This window comes from Vombatus ursinus, unplaced genomic scaffold, assembly GCF_900497805.2.
Source record: "Vombatus ursinus unplaced genomic scaffold, bare-nosed wombat genome assembly UNPS02011767.1, whole genome shotgun sequence".
Lineage (NCBI taxonomy): Eukaryota > Metazoa > Chordata > Mammalia > Diprotodontia > Vombatidae > Vombatus > Vombatus ursinus.
In genome coordinates, this window is record NW_020951545.1 from 5,079,701 (window position 1) to 5,101,470 (window position 21,770).

Genomic DNA, 21,770 nt, shown 5'->3' on the forward strand with positions numbered 1-21,770 from the left:
TGTGTGTATATCTCCATGTATATCCACATACCATATGCAGAGGAGCACTATTGCATAGTGATTGGAAAACTAGGTTTGGAATCAATAAGAAAAGGTTTCAAGACCTCCCTCTGACACTCCCTGGCTGAGCCAGAAACATAGGTGATGCAGTAAAGTGATTAAATAGCACTTTAAGGATTACAAACCAGGTTCTGTGCATTATTTTAAATTACCTCTGCAACAACTCAATGATGAGAGGCAACAGGGTATAAAGCACTGTCCTCAGAGTAAGGAAGATCTGCATTCAAATCTTTCCTCAGACATTTATTAGTTGTAAGATGCTGGGCAACTCTCTTCAACTCTTTGAGTCTTATCAGTTTCCTTATCTGTAAATGAGGGCGTTTAACTCAATAGGCATTAAGGTCCTTTCCAATTCTAAATCTGTATATTCACATTTAACCACCAATCTCTGTGTGTGTGTGTGTGTGTGTATACACACATATGTATACTTCTCTCTCTCATATATGTAGCTATTCACTAGATAGATGTGCATGTGTATTCATATATATACCCACAAAGAAAAAGGGTATATGCAGTTCCATGTTTGTGGATATGTGTATGTATATACACACATATACAGATTCATATATACTACTTTTCTTTGCATGTGTATATATATATATGTATATAGAAACAAAATCTCTCTTCCTCCCTCATTCCCCCTTCCTCCCTCCTCTCTGTCTCCCTCTTCCTCTCTCCCCCCCTTTCCATCCACACATGGCACATTATTTTGCTTCAATGTACTAAAAGATTTTTCAAATTTATTGTTTCTAGGAATTAAAACATATGTGTTATGAATGAGAGGAAAGCTTATGCCAGTCAATTATTATATATTTAGGACTAGAGGGAGCAGCAGAGTGGTTTATATAACTTTTTAGAAGAAAGGAATCATCCATTTTTAAAGTAGGGACACATCATAATACTGTTTTAGGGATGGCACTTGTCACTGAAAATGTAAATAGAACCTAATGAAGGTATTGGGTTTTTTAATAATATCTTCCACTGCAAAATGTATAATTCAAGAGGATGAAGAGACTCAGCACCTTGATGAGTTAGTTGTTATCCAAGGCTATTGACAAGTTAGGGCAAGAATTGTCTATCCCTTCATTTTCAGTTTTAATTTCTCTTTCTTATTTTGACAGTCACTTGGTTTTGCTAATTCTTTCTAATTGTTAGTCCAGTTGACACAATCTGCCTCTATACATACTTTTTGTCCTCATTTTTCTAACTACAGAAATTGCAGTTAGGGAGGATAATGGAAAAACCATTGTTATGCTGTTAGCTTCTTGAGAATTCTCACAAGAGTAATTCAGTCAGGGGCAGCTAGGTGGCGCAGTGGATAGAGCACCAGCCCTGAAGTCAGGAGGACCTGAGTTCAAATCTGACCTCCGACCAAACACTTAACACTTACTAGCTGTGTGACCCTGGGCAAGTCACTTAATCCCAATTGCCTAAAAAAAAAAAAAGAGTAATTCAGTCTGTAAATTGCTTTAGTAATTTAGACTCTTTTGAAAGCTTTCCCTAAGGTTTAAATAAAATTATATATTTTAATGTTATACTTAGACATGATGGACTCCATTTACCTCAGCAATATAGTGAAGGAGAGAAGGACCAGGTAAGAAATCTCCTACCAAATAATTCTGGGAGATTTATTAATTAGGGGTTAAAATTTCTAATGGATATGTATCTTATGATGATAATGTACTCCTCAATTGTTTTCTAGTCAGAATGAAATTCAGCCAGCAATACTATCCCATTTTATAGTTGAGGAAATTGAGGCAGATAGAGGCAAAGCAGAAGGAACAGTCAGACAGTTAAGAGACAACTCAAGAGAGCAGTGATGAAAAGCAAAACCAGAGAGAGTTTTAAAAAAATGAGGACTAAAAAAAAGGCCATCTCAGGGTGGAGCAGAGTGATTAGACATTGAAATGAGAATAAAGAAGTGAGAAGGAATGAGACAAAGGGGAAAAAATGAAGGAATATCAGGTTGTGATAGAACAAAAGAATTCTTGAGTTTTGAACCATAGAATTAGAGCAGTTGCCTTGATAAGATCAAAGATATGCCCATCCCTGTGTGTAGATGAAATAGAGTGAAACTATAAAGGCAAAGTAATATATCTATATGATGCGGTGATGTCAAACTCAAATAAAAGTGGATCCCTGTGGGACATGTACACATTGGAGAAACCACAAATTAGCATTGTTGTATTGAATTTTTATCTATTGTTTAAAATATATTTTCAATTACATTTTAGTCTAGGTCCTTCTCCTGAGTTTTGCTGACTGCTGGTGGGCTGGGTGCCACAAGTTTGAGACCACTACATAGTGGATAGAATATTCAATTTAGAGTCAGAAAGACCTGGATTTAAACCATGCCGCAGACACAAGTTGTATGACCCTAGGCAATTCACTGAAACTCTCATTTTCTGTATTTGCAATAGTAACACCTGCCATTTATATAATCCATTAAGGTTTCCGAAGCTCTTTAAACTATTATCTCATTTGATCTTCACAAAACCGTGGTAGGTAGTTATTATTACCTCTGTTCTTACATATGAGGAAACTGAGGCAAATAGAAGTTGAGTGACTTGTCCGGTGGAGGGTGGTGAGTTGGACTTTGTGACCTCTAAGGACTTTTCCAAGTCTAAATCTATGTGGAAGGGGGAGAGCAGAGCAGGATGGGGATATGTGAAAGAAAGGGCCAGTGGTGTGCTGGTAAATATTTAATGCCTGGCTCTCCAAAAAAATATATACATAACACATTTTAAAAGTTTTATCTGCATGATTTACATTTTATCCATCATTTTCTTAAATCCAGACAATCAACCAAAAAATAAATCAAACCTAGATTTGTAACATTTGCCAATTTCTGAGGTGCAAACGCTCACACTGAAAGTTTACAATCATCTCGGAAACCTATTCCAGCTAGCTCCAGCACATCCCTACTGGGGCTGAGGTGAGTGGAGATAGGGGAAGAGGAGAGGTAGAAATGAAAGGAATGTTTTGCTGAAGTAGCCAATGATGTTGAATCCCAAGGACAAGAAGAGGTGGAAGTTTGCTAGTCATAGGATGGGTAAGTACCACTGACTGAAGGTATTCACGTACAAGATATTTATAGTCTCATATATATTTCGAGCTGGGAGAGAAATTAGAGACCATCAAAGTCCAACCCTTTCATTTTATGGATGATGAAACTGAGACTGAGAGAGTTTAAGTTACTTTTCCAGGGTCACAACAGTTTGTAATCAGTCAATAAGCATTTATTAAGCATTTTCTATGTGCATAATAAATGTATTTAGCACTAGAATAATATTCATTATATAAATATATCTTTGAATGTCAGTATTAAAGTTATTTGTTATTGGATCATTTTCAGTCATGTCCAGCTCTCCATGACCCCATTTGGTGTTTTCTTGGCAAAGATACTAGAATGGTTTGCCATTTCCTTCTCCACTCATTTTACAGATAAGGGAACTGAGGCAAACAGGGTTAAGTGACTTACCCAGGGTCACACAGCTAGTAAGTGGCTGAGGCCAGATTTAAAGTCAGGTTCTCCTGACTCCAGGGCTGGCTTCTCTATCCACTGAGCCACCTAGCTGCTTAAAAGGCTATTAATAATCATTTACGTTAATGGTTCAAAAAGCCCTTTCACGTAACACATTAAATGCTCACAATTCAATTGGGAGAGGCATTATTTATCCCCATTTTGTAGATGAAGAGACTGAGGTTCAGAGCAGTTAAATAACATACCTGAGTTCACATATGTAATAGTGGCAGAACTGAGGCTTCCTGATTCCAAATCTAGGGTTCAAATCACTTTACTAGACTCCTTCTGAGATGACCCTTTTGGGTAAGTGAACAGCTAATATGAAAAATACAAGAGTATGGGCATTTTACTGGTCTTAAATTGCAGTAGGAGGATATAACAACAAAAAAGTTATTAATCACTTACTGCTAGGAAAACTTAAAATACCCATTTCTGCCCTTATGGAACTTTCAGTCTACTAAAAGTATAAAACACAAACACAGGTAGGGATGATGAAGATATCAGAGGTTTCCTGGAGTACAAATAGGTAGGTGAAAAGGGGAAGGGAGCACATTCAGGGCTCAGGGATGCTGCAGCAATAGAATCAGTAAGTAATTAGAAGTGGGAAAGAGAGATGATTCAAGGACAAATCTCATTGATAACATGGTGAATGGTCATGGCTCAGACAACTTATGAAGGCAGAAGGAAGAGTAAGGAACAGTCTAGATTACCTGTGATGACTTTACTTTAAATGGAACTGATTCCCAGGGAGGTTAAGATATTTGCCAAAGTTCACATAGACAATTTAGGGCAGGGTCAAAATTAAAACTTAAGTCTCTTGGATTTCATTTTAGAGTTCTTTCCACCACACCAAGTTTCTTTTCCATGCCCTGAGATTCAGTCTTCTGTTAGAGATGGCACTGTGGAGTGACTAGAGAGCCCTCCTCAGAACAAGGCTCAAGTCCTGTCTCTGACACATGCTGGGTAAGTGACCCCATGCAAGTCATTTAATTGATCAGTGCTCTAAGCAACTCTCTTCAGATTTTGGGTTGCAGAGAAGCTCCAACTTGTCCTGGGAGAGGGAATCAGGTAATTTTTATAAGTCCATACAGTTCTTCAGGAAGAATCCCTGTGACTGAGAGCTAGTCATGAAGAGGGTAGGATAGCTACACCCCCAGGAAAGGCTAATATGATGTTGGTGAGGGTGGAGAGATAGAAAATACAAGCTATGATAAAGCCAACATGAGTCAACATAGATCTAGGGAGAGAGACCTGCTTGTACAATGCAATGGAAAATTGTTCCTCTACAACAGGGGTTAACAGCTTGTTTCTTTTTAAAAATGTGGGTAACATGATATTTCTATATAATTGGTTTCCTTATAATCTTATGTATTTTATTTTGTGAATTTACAAATGTCATTCCTAAGAATCCATAGGTTTCATCACCCTGCCAAAGGAGTACATAACATTAAAAAGGTAAATAACCCCTGTGTCTACTATAGAAGACAACTTGTATGTGAGGGCAGGAACCCTAAAAATACAACACAAAGGAAGGCTCGGGACATGTTGGCACTTTAGTCTGAGGTACATTTTGAGCTGTAGCCACCTTCTGCCAAGTCAGGGACTCTGCAAAACTTTCCCCCACTTTTTCTGTGAACTCTAATGGAACTCATTCATTTTCCTTAACCTCTAAATACATCTGTTCATACTTCAAGCCTTGTGAGCCCTTATGCTTTCAAGGATAGTCAGTGAACACATCTAAAGTTTGGAGGTGTTTTATAGTGAAGTAGTGAGGTTAACTTTGCAGAAGAAATAAAAATTGATAAATTCCCCCAAAGCACAGCCAGATTCTTTACATCACAAGAAAGCTTCTAACTCTAATATTAGGTATAATTTTCTACCTGTAGTAGTTTAAGTAGTCCTATAGTGATGCAAAGGGAGAATCAACTATATATTTGCATGTTATAATGCATGGTTTTCTGGAAGGACTATAAAGATATATCTATGTGAAAGTCTTTCTCTTGTCTTAATGCAAGAGCCCCCAAAGCTTCAATCACTAAAAGTGTTTTCCATTCCTTAACATGTTTGCAATTATGTTTCTAGAGAAATTGGTGGGACAACATAGTTTCTCCTTCAAGTCTACTTATGTTTTGCTTGTTCCTATTAGAGAATATCTAGACTGCAGAAAAATAATGAGTGAAAGGGGCTTTCAAAAACATTGAATGTCCACCTAAAGAGAAATGTCTATTTGAAAATTGCTTTATACAGTCTATTGGGTCTGGCTGTGAATGGGAATATGATCATTATCCCTTTCTGCATAAGCTTTTCATGAGCACTTAATTTCCACTTAAGAAAAAAAAAGGCAGTTACATCATGGCATGCATACAAAAGGCATGAAAATAAAAACGACCAGTTTGTTTTAATTTTCTTGTATTTCTGTTTCACAAGCCATTTGAGGAAATAAGTTATGCTTCCAGCATATAAAATACTAGTTATCAGTATAAAAATTCCTTTTCTAGAAGAGATATGAACGGTTTAAATTTAAAATGTTTTATTAATATCTTTGTTTACATAACTTTTCTTTCCTATACAATGTACCACACTCCCCCATTGAACCATCTCTTGTAACATGAAAAAATTTTAGCAAAAACAATCAATACAATAAGTGTCTGCCAACACATGCAACATTTTATTTCTGTAGTCTCCCATCCTCCATGAGGTATTTCATCATCTGTTTTCTATGGCCAAGACTGGTCATTATAATTAAAGTTCAGTTGTCTTCTGCTGCTATTTCAGTTTACATTGTAGCCATTGTATATATTGCTCTCTTGCTTCATCACTATGCATCAGATCACACAGGTTTTCCCACCCTTTCCTGGCTTCCTCATAGTCATTGTTTTTTATGGCACAATAATATTACATATCATTCATACACCACAATTTATTCAGTCTCTCTCCCAGGCAATGGATACCTAATTTGTTTCTAAGGGAGTAGAAGAAGAGGAATGTTTGGTGGAATCCTTAGGCATCCATCTCTATCATCCTGATCTCCTAGGCAACACCTCCAGGAGGCGTGAACAAGACAGCATTAAACATTCAACAGACAAACAATTCCTCTGTACTTGTTCTACAGGCAAGGTGTTATTTCGCATTTTAACACTATTTAATACTAGAACACATGAATGTTCTGATGCTAAAAAATTCAGTTATTCTTAAAATTAAGCAACTTTTAAAAATTTCAAGTGAACAAATTACATTGGCATACATAGAATGGGTATATGACAGATTTACAGATCATTTTATGACAGGGATAAATGGAATAAAATATATCCAATCAATCAATAAGCAAACATTTTCTAAATACCTTCTATGTGCCAGGCACTGTGCTTGGTATTGGTGATACAAAAACAAAAGCTAAACATTCTATTGGGGAGGCAACATGTACATACATAGGCATGCAGGGTGTCCCAAAAGATTTAGTGCCATTTTAAGCTTTAACAGCTTACATAAGTTTTAAAATTTTAAGTGTCTAAGCTTTAGTAACCTAAAACTTCACTAAGACTTTTAGGATCCCTCTAGCAAGTTATCGTACATGATTGCAATGCAAAATGAAATGAGCAGAACCAGGAGAACATTGTAGAAGTTAACAGTGATATTATATGATTGTCAACTGTGAATGACTTAGCTATTCTCAGCAATACAGTGATCCAAGACAATTCTGAAGGGCTTATGATGAAAAATACTATCCAACCCCAGAAAGGGGGATAATAAATCACATTAAAAAAAAAACATGAGGTAGTTTTGAGAGACGAGGCACTGACAACTGCTGAGGGTGGAGCAGAATAAAAAAAAAAAGATTCCCTGTAGAAGTTGGAACTTGAGCTAAGTGAACTAAGAAGAGAACTAAGAAAAAAATGAAATAATACCTATGCTCAAGGAGTTTACTTGGGAGGTATATAGAGGAGTAAATAGTACCTATATAACTATTAATACATACAAAATAAATATAAGGTGTTTAGGGAAGTAGAACACTGGAAGTTGGGGGAGGATGGGGTTGGGAGATGCTTTATGTTGAAGATAATGCTTTAATTATGCACTGAAAGCAAAAAGGGATTCTATGAAGTAGAAGTAAGCAGGTAGTACATGCCAGGCATGTACATGCCAGGGAGAAATTGATTCAAAGGCAGAGTTAGGAAATGAAGGTCTATGTGAAGAATGAAGAGAAAACCAATTTTGTTGGACCATAGAGTATGGAAGAGGATTGAGGCCAGATTGGAAAGGACTTTACAAATCAAATAGAGTTTATACTTTATTTTGGTTTTTAAATTAAATTAATTTTTTTTCAGTGAAAAAAGTTATATTTTCCTTCCTCTTAGGTCCTTCTGCCCTTATTAATTAAGAAAAAACAGAAATAAAACATTTGTAATAAGTATGTACAGTCAGGCAAATTTCTGTATTGGCCATGTCTAAAAATGTATGTGTCATTCTGGATCTGGAGTCTAACACCTATAGCTCCATCAGGAAGTAGATAGCATGTTTCATCATATGTCTTCTTGAATTGTTGATGGTTATTGCATTGGTCAGAGTATTTATGTCTTTCAAAATTGTCCATCTTGACAATGTTGTTATTGTATAAATTGTTGTCCTGGTTCTGCTCTCTTTAGTCTGTAACAATTCATACAAGTGTTTCCAGATTTCTTTGAAACTCTCTCTTTGATAGTTTCTCATAGAACAATAACATTCTATTACATTCATATACTATAATTTGTTCTTCTGTTCTCCAGTTAAAGGACACTCCATTAGTTTCCAGTTCTTTGCCACTAAAAGAAAAAAAATTGTGATAAATATTTTTATACATATGGGTTCTATTCCTCTTTTTGCTTTTTTGGGGGAACATGCCTACCAGTGATATGCAGGTTAGTGACTTTTGAAGCACAGGTGTAAACTGATTTCCAGTAAATGGACCAATTCATAGTTCTACCAATAAGGTGCCTATTTTCATTTAGTCCCCCCAATATTTGTCATTTTCCTTCTTTGTCATCTTTGCCAATCGGATGGGTATAAGGTAGAATCTCAAAGTTGCTTTAATTTGCATTTCTCTTCTTCTTAGTGATTTGGAACTTTTTTCATACTGTTATTGATAGCTTGCATATCTCTTTTTGAGAGTTATCCATTCATATTTTTTAAACAGTCGTCAGGTGGAGAATGTCTCATTCTTAAACAGTTGAATAAATTCCTTATCTATTTCTCTTCTAATTTTATCTGCATTTTTAAAATACATTAATATAACCTTTTTAATTCTTTAACTTAATTTACATTCCATTATATAACAGTGACCACCCTGATCCCCAGTTCCTGGAGGCCAGTTGTGTGATATTTACTTCTTTTCTAGGGTTCTTCAGTACACTTTCATTTGTATTTTATTTTCCCCTCAATTACATGTAAAACATTTTTAATATTTGTGATTCGTTTAATTTTGGTTTCCAAATTCTTCACCAAATTCCCCCCACCCCCATTGAGAAGACTAGCAATTTGGTATAGATTATATATATGCAGTAATGCAAAATATATTTCCATATTATGCCGTGAAAGAAAACACACCAAAAACTTAAGTTAAAAAAGTATGCTTTGATATGCATTCACATTCCATCATATCTCTTTCTGGGGTTGGATAGTATTTTTCATCATAAGTCCTTCAGAATTGTCTTGGATCATTGTATTGCTGAGAATAGCTAAGTCATTTACAGTTGATCATCATATAATATCACTGTTAACTTCTACAGTGTTCTCCTGGTTCTGCTCATTTCATTTTGCATCAGTTTGTGCAAGTCTTTCTAGGTTTTTCTGAGAGCATCCTGTTCACCATTTATTATAGTACAATAATATTTCATCACAATCATATACTATAACTTGTTTGGCCATTCCCCAACTGATGGGCATCCTTCAATTTTCAATTTTTGCCACCACGAAAAGAGCTGCTATAAATATTTTTGTACATATATGTCTTTTTTCCTTTTTATTTGATCTCTTTGGGATATAGACTTAGTAGTGGTATTACTGGGTCAAAGGGTATGCATTTTTTTTTTATTCCTTTGGGCATAGTTCAAAATTGCTCTTCAGAATGGTTGAATCAGTTCACAACTCCACCAATAGTGCATTGGTGTCTCAATTTTCCCATATCCCCTTCAACATTTGTCATTTTCCTTTTCTGTTACATTAGCCAATCTGATAGGTATGAGGTGATACCTCCAAATTGTTTTAATTTGCATTTCTCAAATCAATGGCTATTTAGAGCATTTTTTTATATGGCTATAGATAGCCTTGATTACTTTGTCTGAAAACTGCCTGTTTATATCCTTTGATCATTTATCAATTTAAGAATGGCTCTTATTTTTATAAATCTGACTCAGTTCTCTATATATTGAGAAACAAAGCCTTTTTCTGAGACAGTTATGATTACTAACTGTATTTCCCTCCATCCTATTTCTCCCATGTTTATTCAACTCTCTCCTTTCACCCTGTCTATCCTCAAAAGTGTTTTGCTTCTGACTACCCCTCCCCCAATTCTCCCTCCCTTCTATCAGCACTCTCCCCTTCTCCTATCCCCTTCATCTCCTACCCACCTGTAGGGTAAGATAAATTTCTATACCCACCTTCATGTGCATGTTATTCCTTCTTTGAGCCAATTCCAATAGAAGTGAGGTTCAAGCATTCCCCTCATCATCATCTATCTCCCCACTCCACACACACTGTAAAAGCTCTTATGAACCTCTTTTATGTGAAATAATTTACCCCATTCTATCTCTTCCTTTCCCCTCCTCCAAATGCCTTCCTATTTTTCACCCCTATTTTTATTTTTTAAGATATTATCCCATCATATTCAATTCAGACTTGTGTCCTCTGTCTATGTAGACTCCTTCTAACTGCCCTAATAATGAGAAAGTTCTTAGGAGTTACAGGTATCATCTTGCCATGGAAGAATGTCAATAATTTGGCCTTATTGAGTCCTTTGTGATTTTTCTTCCCTATTTACCTTTTTATATTTCTCTTGAGTCTTTTATTTGAAAGCCAAAGTTTCTATTCAGCTCTGGTCTTTTCATCAGTCCTCTATTTTATTGAATGTCCATTTTCCCCTAAAGGATTACACTCAGTTTTTCTGGATAGGTAATTCTTGGTTGTAATCCTAGCTCCTTCGCACCCAGGAGTATCATATTCTAAGCCCTACAATCCTTTAATGTAGAAGCTGCTAAAGCTTGTGTTATCCTGATTGTGGCTCCAAGATATTTGAATTGTTTCTTTCTGACTGCTTGCAATATTTTCTCCTTGTATTTCAATTTCAATTTCTATTTTACCTTCTGATTCTAGAATATCAGGGAAATTTTCTTAATAATTTCTTGAAAGATGATGTCCAGGCTCTTTTTTGATCATGGCATTCAGTTAGTTCATTACTTCTTAAATTATCTATCCTCGATCTGTTTTCCAGGTCAACTGTTTTTTTTTTTCCCAGAGACATGTTTCTCATGTTCTTCTATATTTTCATTCCTTTTATTTTGTTACATTACTTCTTATCTCATAGCATCTGGCTTCCACTTACCCAATTCTAAACTTTAAGGAATTATTTTCTTCATTGAGCTCTTGTACCTCATGTATGATTCTTCATGACCCTATTTTTGGAGTTTTCTTGGCAGAGATGCTAAAATAATTTGTCATTTTCTTATCCAGTTCATTTTACAAATGAGGTACTGAGGCAAACTGGGTTAAGTGACTTGCACAGGGTCACACAGCTAATAAGTATCTGAGAACAGATTTAAACTTACAATGATGTAATTTTTTTTCCAGTCTGAGTTTGTGTACTCTGAAATGTATCCAGAGATTTCTTGAGAGTCTGTGGATCTAGAATTAATAAACCATGGTTTAAAGGGAAATAATGAAAAAGAAGAGGGAAGGAAGGCAGCCTAGCAGGTCTAGATCTTCCAGATTACTATAAAGCAGTAATCATCAAAACTATTTGGCAGTGGTTAAAAAATAGAAAAGTTGACCCATGCAACAAATCAGGCACACAAAATCCTGAAGCAAAAGTAACAGTGTTCAATAGACTCATGGAAAATTTTGAGTATATAGAATGGAAACTTTCTGCATACAAAAAAAAAATCAGTGCAGGTAGAATAAGAAGACATAAAATTGGGGGTGGGGAATCTGAGCAACAAATTTAACTGATAAGGTTTATATATCAAGCTTTTTTATAGGAATAGAGAAAATTATCTGAGTTATTTCTCAATATGAAAAGGCAGCTCTTAAGGGAAGAAATTTAAGCTATCCACAACTGTATGGAAAAATGCTTCAAATCCCTAATGATAAGATCCTCACATTTATGAGATTGGCAAAGAGGGGGAAAAAAAAGGAAGATAACAATTGTTGGAAGAGATGTGGGAGGACAAGCTCACTAATATACTGTGTGTAGACTGTGAATTGGTCTGACCATTCTGTAAATCAATTTTGAACTATGCCCCCAAAGTCACTAAGTTGTGCATACTTGTTGACCCAGCAATACCATTACTCAGTGTATACAGCAAAAAAATAATAAAAAAATGAAAATTAAAGATAGTTGGAAAGTACCTATGTGTACAAAACTATTTATAATAACACTTTTGTTATAGCAAAGAACTGGAAACAAATTGGGTGCCCATCAGCTGGGGAATGGTTAAATGGCATTTAGAAGCAATGACATATTATTGCTCTGTAAGAAATAAAGTAAGGGATAGATTCAGAAAAACCTAGGAAGATTACTGTGAACAGATACACAGGAAAGTGAGAAGAACCAGGAAAATTATTTATACAATATCCACAACAGTGTACATGAAAACAATTTTGAAAGACTTAAGAACTCTGACCAATGCAGTTACTAAAATCACAACTCCAGAAGACTGATGATGTAAGCTTAAAAATATGGATGTCACACTATGAAAGAAGAATTCCCAAAGATAGTCTAGCTTGGTGGCAGGTAGACAGAAACCTTGGTGGCAGACAAGACAAACTAATGTATGAACAAAGGCCATACTAACTTATTGATATAGAGAGTCAGGATAATAAACAAAACCACAAGGCAATGTCTTTGAAGGGGAATTCCCAAGTAATTCTTGCAATCATGTTATATCTAATCAAAGATTAATACTGAGTGCATGATTCCTTCTAATTTTCTATCCAATAATAAATTCCATGAAGTATCTTTAATGGGGTTTAGGGTGAAAGAGGTGACTACAAACTATAATGGGGGCTTATTCTGGCTCTACTGAAAACTGGTAAGTACACACCCCAGGGGATCATTCCATGACCCCCAAACCTAGAGCTGCTCAAAATGGTAGAACAACCACAGGAGGAAATGTGATAGGAGTTTAAACAAGGACTACAATTGACTGAAGAGTGAGGTAATTCCTTGGCTGCCCCTATTATTATACCCTGCCTTGGAGGGAACCTGTTTATCAACTGGTAGTGAGAGTCTCTTGGGATAGTCACAGAGGCTAGCACTCAGGCTGAAATTTCTCCAGGAAAATTTATGGAGTTGATAAGCAAGTAGGTCCTCCTGGGCATAACCTATGCTTAGAGGGCCCCAACTACTACTCCCATATAATGACTTACCAAGGGATCTTCCCTTTTTAGATTACTTTTAATTTTTTTCCCAAATTTAACATGATAAAGAACATTTCCATACACAAAATAGAACAGAAAAAGAAGATTGTACATGATACTGAAAATCTTGCTTTTTCTTGTAAGTTATAAATTCACCATGTAATTTTCAAAACTGTCCTAATTATCTGTTATTCCTCCTCACCCACTCACCTGAAGGATCTTCTCTGTCTGAGACCACAGAGGTAACTTTCTCCTTACTGCTAGTCCTTTATTTGACCCTGGAACATCACTCACTCCTCTTTATCTTCCTACTCTCCCTGTGTCCTTTCACGTACCCTCTCATGTTGTACTGTAGGCCCACAAAAGAAGCATTCACCTGCGGGCAGGGCGTTGCCAGGTTCTGTCCATAATACCCCTGTTCTGCCTACTCTACCAGTACTCTGCCTTCACCCTTGCCTCTTTCTATACATTTAGAAAGAAGTCTGTTATGGGTCTTCTATTGTCACTCTGTTGCTATTGCTGTCTGCATTTATTCACTCCTCTTGCAATTCTGGGGGTGTTTGAGATGTAATTAATCTTTTCATTTCTTATTTTCTTTATAAAAACTGTTTCCAGCTGTTCTTTAATATTGGACATTCATATTTTGTCTTGTATGATTAAGCTCAGATTTTCAGGTCCTCTTGGGCTGCATCTTGAACTCCAATGCTCTTCAGGATACATCATTCCATTACCTCCTCCTTTTTCTAGTCAGGGAGGAATAATCTTGTATTATTCACATGTCCTTACCTTTGTATTTGAAGACTTTTCTCCTGATGGCTTTCAGAACTTGTTTCTGAGTTGAATTGTTAAATTTAACCACTATCATCTTGGAGTTTACAGCCTTGTGTTTTTCTTTTTTAATTCTTGTAGGCAATCTGTGATTCCTTTCAATTGGGATTTCATTTTCTATGTTCAGAAATTCTGGACACTTCTCTGCTGTTCCTTTATTGTGATGTTAAGGTTTTTTGTCCTGCCATGTTCTTCTGGGAGACCTATGATCTTTAGGTTGTCCCTACTCATCTTTTCTTTAAGATCCTTATGTTTTATTTGTGTAGTGAGCGTATTTTCTTCTAATGTTTTCTGTTTTTTGCTTCTATTCTAGGTTTTCCTTCACTTCTATGTATTTGCATTCCCAATCTACTGTTCTCTCTTCTATTTCTCTGATGAGACTTAACATTGCAGATTCAAGTTTTTCTATTGTACTCATTGGTTTTGCTGTGCAGGACATAAATTCTGCTCTCATAATTCTTTAAACCATGCAGGAACAGTGTCTTGTATCTTATTCTAATTCCATAGGGTCCTCTGTCTAATCAAGTGTCGGATCATTTTCCTTCATTTTGCAGTATTTATTCATAGATGCTTAAATTTGTTTCCTAGATCTGGAGGCCACATTTCTGTTGTTACTGGTTTTACTGATGGTTTATCTTCTTATGCTCAAAGTCTTTGATTTTTCTTCCTCCTGACGTCTTTGGCACTTTTGGTTTTACTTCTCCCACCTCCCCCTTATTTTTATTTTTATTTTTTTGCTATGCAATGGGGTTAAGGGACTAGCCCAGGGTCACACGGCTAGTAAGTGTGAAGCATCTGAGCCAGATTTGAACTCAGGTCCTCCTAACTCCAGAGCCAGTGCTCTATCCACTGTGCCATTTAGCTGCCCCTCTCCTTTATTTTCTTCATTCACTTTCTGACTCCTTCCCCTTTGACTGTGGTTTCCTTAGGAGCTAGCTGTCAAAGCACATCAGCCTCTTCCCACACTGGGCAATTCACAGATCACCAGTCTGAGTCTCTGCCCCATCTAACTTTTGAGCAGTCACAACTAGACCCAGCTGGATGCTTACTCTTTCCCCCAGGCTTAATGGAGTGCTGCACAGCTTCCCACATTCATGATGTCCTATCCTGATGACCTATCCCACTCCCTCTGTTCCTCATTTCTTTGGCCAGCACCAGCAGTTCAGAGTCTTGCAGCACTGGTGCTTGCAGGTTGCAACCCCCAGAAAGTTTTTGCTCCTGAAGATCTATGTGCTTAAGCGGGTTATTGAGGACCAAGTAAACTTCCACAGCCTGGTTGGGGGGGGGGGGTCTCTACAGCAGTGGAAAGTTTAGAGAACAAAAGACTTGGAGGCAATATGATAATTTCTATTCAAGTACTTGAAGGTCTCTCATGCAGAAGTGGGATTATATTCATTCTGTTTCACTTTCAAGGACAAAACAAGGGGCAATGACAGACATTTCAGAAAGAGAGATTTTTTTTCCTTGAAAGAAAATTTCCTAATAATTAGAGCTCTCTAAAAGTAGAATGGGCTTCTTCAAAAGGTAATAAGTTCCCCATACTTATAAGTTTTTAAGTAGAGGCTTGATGTTCATTTGTCACAGTGGTGTAAAGGAGAGATTTCCATTCACATATATGTCAGACTAGAAGATTGACTACAATTTAGTGATTCTCTGAAGGGAATGTATTTTTCTCACCTTTCTTCCAGATTCTTTAGTGAATTCAGAGTCAAGCCAAGTCTGTGGTTTCCCCAGGGACCTCTCCTTCAAGCTTTGGGCATTCTTAGGAAAAATGCTCAGTAAATATTTGTTGAATGAATTCCATCTAATGCTCTCAGTGCCACTAATGCACATTTTAAATGCATAGAACTTGCTTGTTATATGTAAATATCACCAATATTCATAAAGCATTTAAATCTCCACTAATGTGGCCCTTTGTGGATAAAGAAGAGTGATTTCTCTCAAGGGTATTGTGAAGATTAATTAGTTAACTTCATAAAATGCTTGAGAGATGAAAAGTGCTTTGTAAAAACTAACTACAAATATACTTATGCATATGCAACAATTTTATGCCACTAAAATAGAAGTTCAATGGAATGTAGATTATAATATAGGCTACTCTGGAAGTCAAAATAAAACACCATAATGTAATTTATGCTATGGATTTCATACTGCAGAGGGAAATGATATTAGAAAGTAGTCCTTTTCTTAAGTAGTTTAAGCATTTCCATTAAAATTCTGTTTACTCAACTAATTTGGCAGCAAATCCTTTGTAAGGGCTAGTGCAGATTAACTCTGGAGTAATGAGATTTCATTGTACTCACATAAAGTTTAAGTCTGGAATCAATTTATTTTATCACTACGATTTGCTCTGTAAAATTGTTTTGCACAACTTCTTTAAGGTATTTGCACAAGGAAATAAAAGAACTATTTCCTTTTGCTGTAAAATTATATTTGGATTAATTTTTTATATACTAAATTTAGAAAACAGCTGGAGAGTGTGAGAAGATTGGAATGGGTTGTGATCTATATTGCCGGAGGGAGTTCACACATTGAGGAGATGTAAGATCCATTCCAGTATTAGCTTTTATTCACCCAGTTCAAAAACCTCTTGGAACACATACAGAACCACTCTACCTTGGAAGAAATAATAATAGCAAATATGGATCAAGCTGTCATGACTTGGTGGCTAGAATTACACATCAGAAATTCACTATCTTTCTTAAACTAACAGATGACAAATCCCCATTCTATAAGTACAGTCCTAAAAATATCCTTGAAAACTCAACAGAAAAACTATTGGAACCAGAACATTATCAATGACAAAACTATTGCCCACAATCACTTGGAAATAGTATTGGTACATACAAATTAAAAGATGGTAAAGTAATGCATTTTCTTTTGTAACCCGTAATGCTGAGGGAGGCTGACACTGGTGGATCTCTTGAACTCAGTAGTTGTGAGCTTTAGTGGCTAAGCCAATAATGTTCACACTAAGTTTGGCAGAAATATGGTGAGTATCTGGGTAAAGGTAGGGGAGAGGAGATACAGATTGTCTAAAGAGGATTGAACCAGCCCAAGTCAAAACTCTTGTGCCATTCAGTAGTGAGATAAGGGCATGAGTAGCCCCTGCATTTCTAGACAGGGCAAGATGGAGAGACTCAGCTTTAACCAAAATTAAAAGCAATGCTTTCAATAAATTTCCATTATCAAATGCTTATAATTGCCAAGGTAAGTGGAATGAACAATTTTCAAAATATAAAGAACAAATGGAAGAAAATCATATGGGAACAGGATGAAAAACTATGTCCACTAAGAAGCATTGAACAAATGATTGAATGAAGATTTGTTTACAGAAATGGAAGTGCTTCATGATAGTAACACATAATAGTTGTTGTTCAGTCTTTTCAGTCCTTTCCAACTCTTCATGACTCTATTATTGGCAAAGATTCTGGAGTGGTTTGCCATTTGCTTCTCCAGCTCATTTTACAGATGATGAAACTGAGGCAAACAGGCTTAAGTGACTTACTTAACTCAGGTTCACACAGATAGTGAGTGTCTGAGTTCAGATTTGAACTCAGAAAGATATCTTCTGAATTCCAAGTCCAATTTCTATTCACTGTACCATCTAGCTGCCCACCTATTAATAATAATATTTTCATAGCACTTTAAGATATACAAAGTGCTTTACAAATATTAGCTCACTCTGTCCTCACAACAATCTTTGGAAGTGGATGTTGTTATTATCCCCATTTGCAGATGAGGAGACTGAGGCATAGCAATGTTAAATAATGTGTATATGTAGATTTGAACACAGGTCTTCCTGACTCTAGGCCTAGAGATCTGTGCACTGCCCCACCTAGCTTCTGCCAATGATACAATAAGAGTTTACTATATTCTTCATAAACTAATTAATGACAAAGTCCAGTACTTCAAATACAAATCTCAAAATATTTCTGAAAATTCAACAAATAATCTGCACTGGAACTAGAGATACTGTCACAGATAAAACTACCTGCCTAACACCCAGTTATAACACTGATTGATAAAAACATGATTTTTATTTATTTATTTTTGAGGAGGTAATTGGGGTTAAGTGGTTTGCCTAAGGTCGAACAGTTAATAAGTGTCTGAGGCTGAATGTGAACCCAATGTTCCTGAATCCAGGACCAGTGCTCTATCTACTGAGCCACCTACCTACACCAAAACACGATTTTTAAATAGATATTACCATACCAGCTACTTATAACATCCTAACTACATGGAATAAATGATTGAATGAATAAATGAAAAAGGATTTACTAAGTCCTTACTATGTACCAAGCACTATACTAATATAACACAAATAAAAAGTGTAAGAGACTTTCAGCTCGCAAGGGGCTTATAATTCTACTATAATTCTACACATATATGGGTGGGCAGGGAAGGATAGCTTGACTTTGAAAGCTATAGGAATTGTAAGTGGAACAACAGGAGAGTAGGTCCACCAGCTCTTTTTAGAAGTAAAGGCAGAGGGGGGCAGAGCCAAGATGGCAGAATGAAAGCAGTGACTTGCTTGAGCTCTCCCCCAAACCCCTCCAAATACCTATAAAAATGACTCTAAACAAATTCTAAAGCAGCAGAACCCACAAAAAGACAGAGAGAAACAAATTTCCAGCCCAAGACAACCAGGATGGTTGATGGGAAAGGTATATCGCATCGGACTGGGAGAGGAGCGCAGTTTGGTGTGGGTGTGCAGGCCACAGTGACCCTGGAGCAGGCCTCAGAGGACTGAATTGTGAGCAGCTGTGGTGGTTTCTAGACTTCTTAACCCATGAACGCCAAAGACAACTTATGAGGTCAGAGGGAAAAGTCTGTGACTGCAGTGAGAGAGAGAAGCTAAGTCTCAGCTGCAAGTCCCAAGCGCAGCGCAGGGCTGCGGCTGCCTCCTGAACTTCCAGCCCACAGACTGAGGGGGAATCGAGTGGCTGATCAGAGGGGGATTGCAGGGATCTCTTTGCCAGTGCTGAGGCAGGAATCTCTTGCTTTGCTCATGCTTGGATCTGGGTCACAGTTCTGAGGGGCAGTCCTGGGGCAGGGAGGAGTGCTGGTGTGGTGGAGCTTGCTGTGGTGGTGGAGAGGAAACACCTCGCGTCTTATCCTACCACCTTGGAAGAACTGAAAATTTTCAGGTCCCTACAAGTACAAACCACCCAAGATTGGGACAGTACATTCTCCACATTGGAAGCAGACTCTTACCTTAACAAAGAGTTTAAAACTCAAGTAATTGACTGGGATCATGAGTAAGCAGCGCAAAAAGAGTTAGTCTATGGTATCTTACTTTAGTGACAAAGAAGATCAAAACATACAACCAGAAGACAATGAAGCCAAATCTCCTACATCCAAAGCCTCCAAGAAATATATCAATCAATCCCAGGCTTTGGAAGAACTCAAAAGGGATTTTGAGAAGCAAGTAGGAGAAGTAGAGGAAAAACTGGGAAGAGAAATGAGAGTGATGCAAGAAAATCATGAAAAGCAAGTCAACAGTTTGCTAAAGGAGACCCCCAAAAAATGCTGAAGAAAATAACACCTTAAAAATAGCCTAACCCAAATGGCAAAAGAGGTCCAAAAAGTCAATGAGGAGAACAATGCCCTAGAAAGCAAAATTGGCCAAATGGAAAAGGAAGTCCAAAAGATTACTGAAGAAAATACTTCCTTCAAAACTAGAATGGAGAAATTGGAAGCTAGTGACTTTATGAGAAATCAAGACACTGTAAAACAAATCCAAAACAATGAAAAATTAGAAAACAATGAAATATCTCATTGGAAAAACAACTGATCTGGAAAATAGATCAAGGAGAAAGAATTTAAAAATTATTGGACTATCTGAAAGCCATGATCAAAAAAAGAGCCTAGACATCATCTTTCAAGAAATGATCAAGGAAAACTGCCCTGATATTTTAGAACCAGAAGGCAAAATAGAAATGGAAAGAATCCACCGATCTCCTCCTGAAAGAGATCCCCAAAGGAAAACTCCTAGGAATATTGTAGCCAAATTCCAGAGTTCCCAGGTCAAGGAGAAAATATTATAAGCAGCCAGAAAGAAATAATTCAAGTATTGTGGAAACACAATCAGGATAACACAAGATTTAGCAGCTTCTACATTAAGGAACTGCAGGACATGGAATATAATATTCCGGAGGGCAAAGGAGATAGGATTACAACTAAGAATCACCTCTCAGCAAAACTGAGTATAATCCTTCAGGGGAAAAAATGGTCATTCAGTGAAATAGAGGACTTTCAAGCATTCTTGATGAAAAGACCAGAGCTGAATAGAAAATTTGACCTTCCAAAATAAGACTCAAGTGGAACACGAAGAGGTAAACAGGAAAGAGAAATCATAAGAGACTTACTAAGTTTGAACTGTTTACATTCCTGCATGGAAAGATGATATTTGTAACTCATGAGGCCTTTGTCAGTATTAGGGTAGTTGGAGGGAAAAATTATATGCATGTAGATAGATAGATAGATAGATAGATAGATAGATAGATAGATAGATAGATAGAGGGTATAGGGTGAGTTGAAGATGAAGAGGTCATATCTAGAGAATAAAATTAAGGGGTGAGAGAGGAGAAGGAGAAAGGGAGAGTTATAACAGGGTAAACTACCTCACAAAAAAAGAAAAGAAAAGGCTCTTACAGTGGAGGGTAAACGGGGAAGGTAAGTGGGAATGAGTGAATCTTATTCTCATAGGATTTGACTTAAGGAGGGAATAACATACACACTCAATTGGGTATGGAAATCTGTCTTACCCTACAGGAAAATAGGATGGGGAAGGGGACAAGACAGTAGGGAGATGATAGAGAGGAGGGCAGATTGGGAAAGGGTGTAGTCAGAAGCAAATACTTCTGAGGAGAGACAGGGTCAAAAGAAAGAATAGAATAAATGGGGGGATGAGATAGGAGTAAGGGATATAGAGTTAGTTTTTCACAGCATGTCTGCTATGGAAGTGTTTTGCATAACTGCACATGCATAACCTATATTGAATTGCTTGCCTTTTCAAGGAGGGTGGGTGGGGAGGGAGTAAGGGAGAAAATTTGGAACCCAAAGTTTTAAAAACACATGTTTTAAAAAAATGTTTTCACATGCAACTGGGAAATAAGAAATACAGGAAATGGGGTACAAAAATCTGTCCTGCCCTACAGGAAAATAAAAGGGGAAGGAGTTAAGAGAAGGTGGGGAGAGATAGAAGGGAAGGCAGATTAGGGGAAGGGGTATTCAGAATGCATGCCATCTTGGGGTAGGGGGAGGGGTGAGATGGGGTGAAAATTTGGAACTCAAAATCTTGTGGAAGTAAGTGTTGAAAACTAAAAATAAATAAATTTATTAATAATAAAAAAAGTCTGACCAAAAAAAAGAAAAAGTAAAGGCATAGCTGCTGCTGCTGCTAATGATGATGATGATGATGATGATGAAGCTGCAAGAGATAACTTGCAGGTAGATAGCAGGCAGGCTTTCCTGAAGTCAGGAAGACAAAGATCTGAATCTTGACACTAACACATACAAGTTATGTGACTATGGGTCAATTCCTTTACCTCTCAGTGCCCCAGGCAACCATGAGAATATAAAATGTGAGTAAGTTGCTGATTTTTATCAGTGGAGAGTTTTTTAACATTAGGAGTTAATTCCTTAGAGTCAGACCAGTAGAATCATGGATCTAGTAATCATCATCATCATCATCATCATCAAGAACAAGAATAATTTATTTCTTATAGATTTATCTCTAATTTGT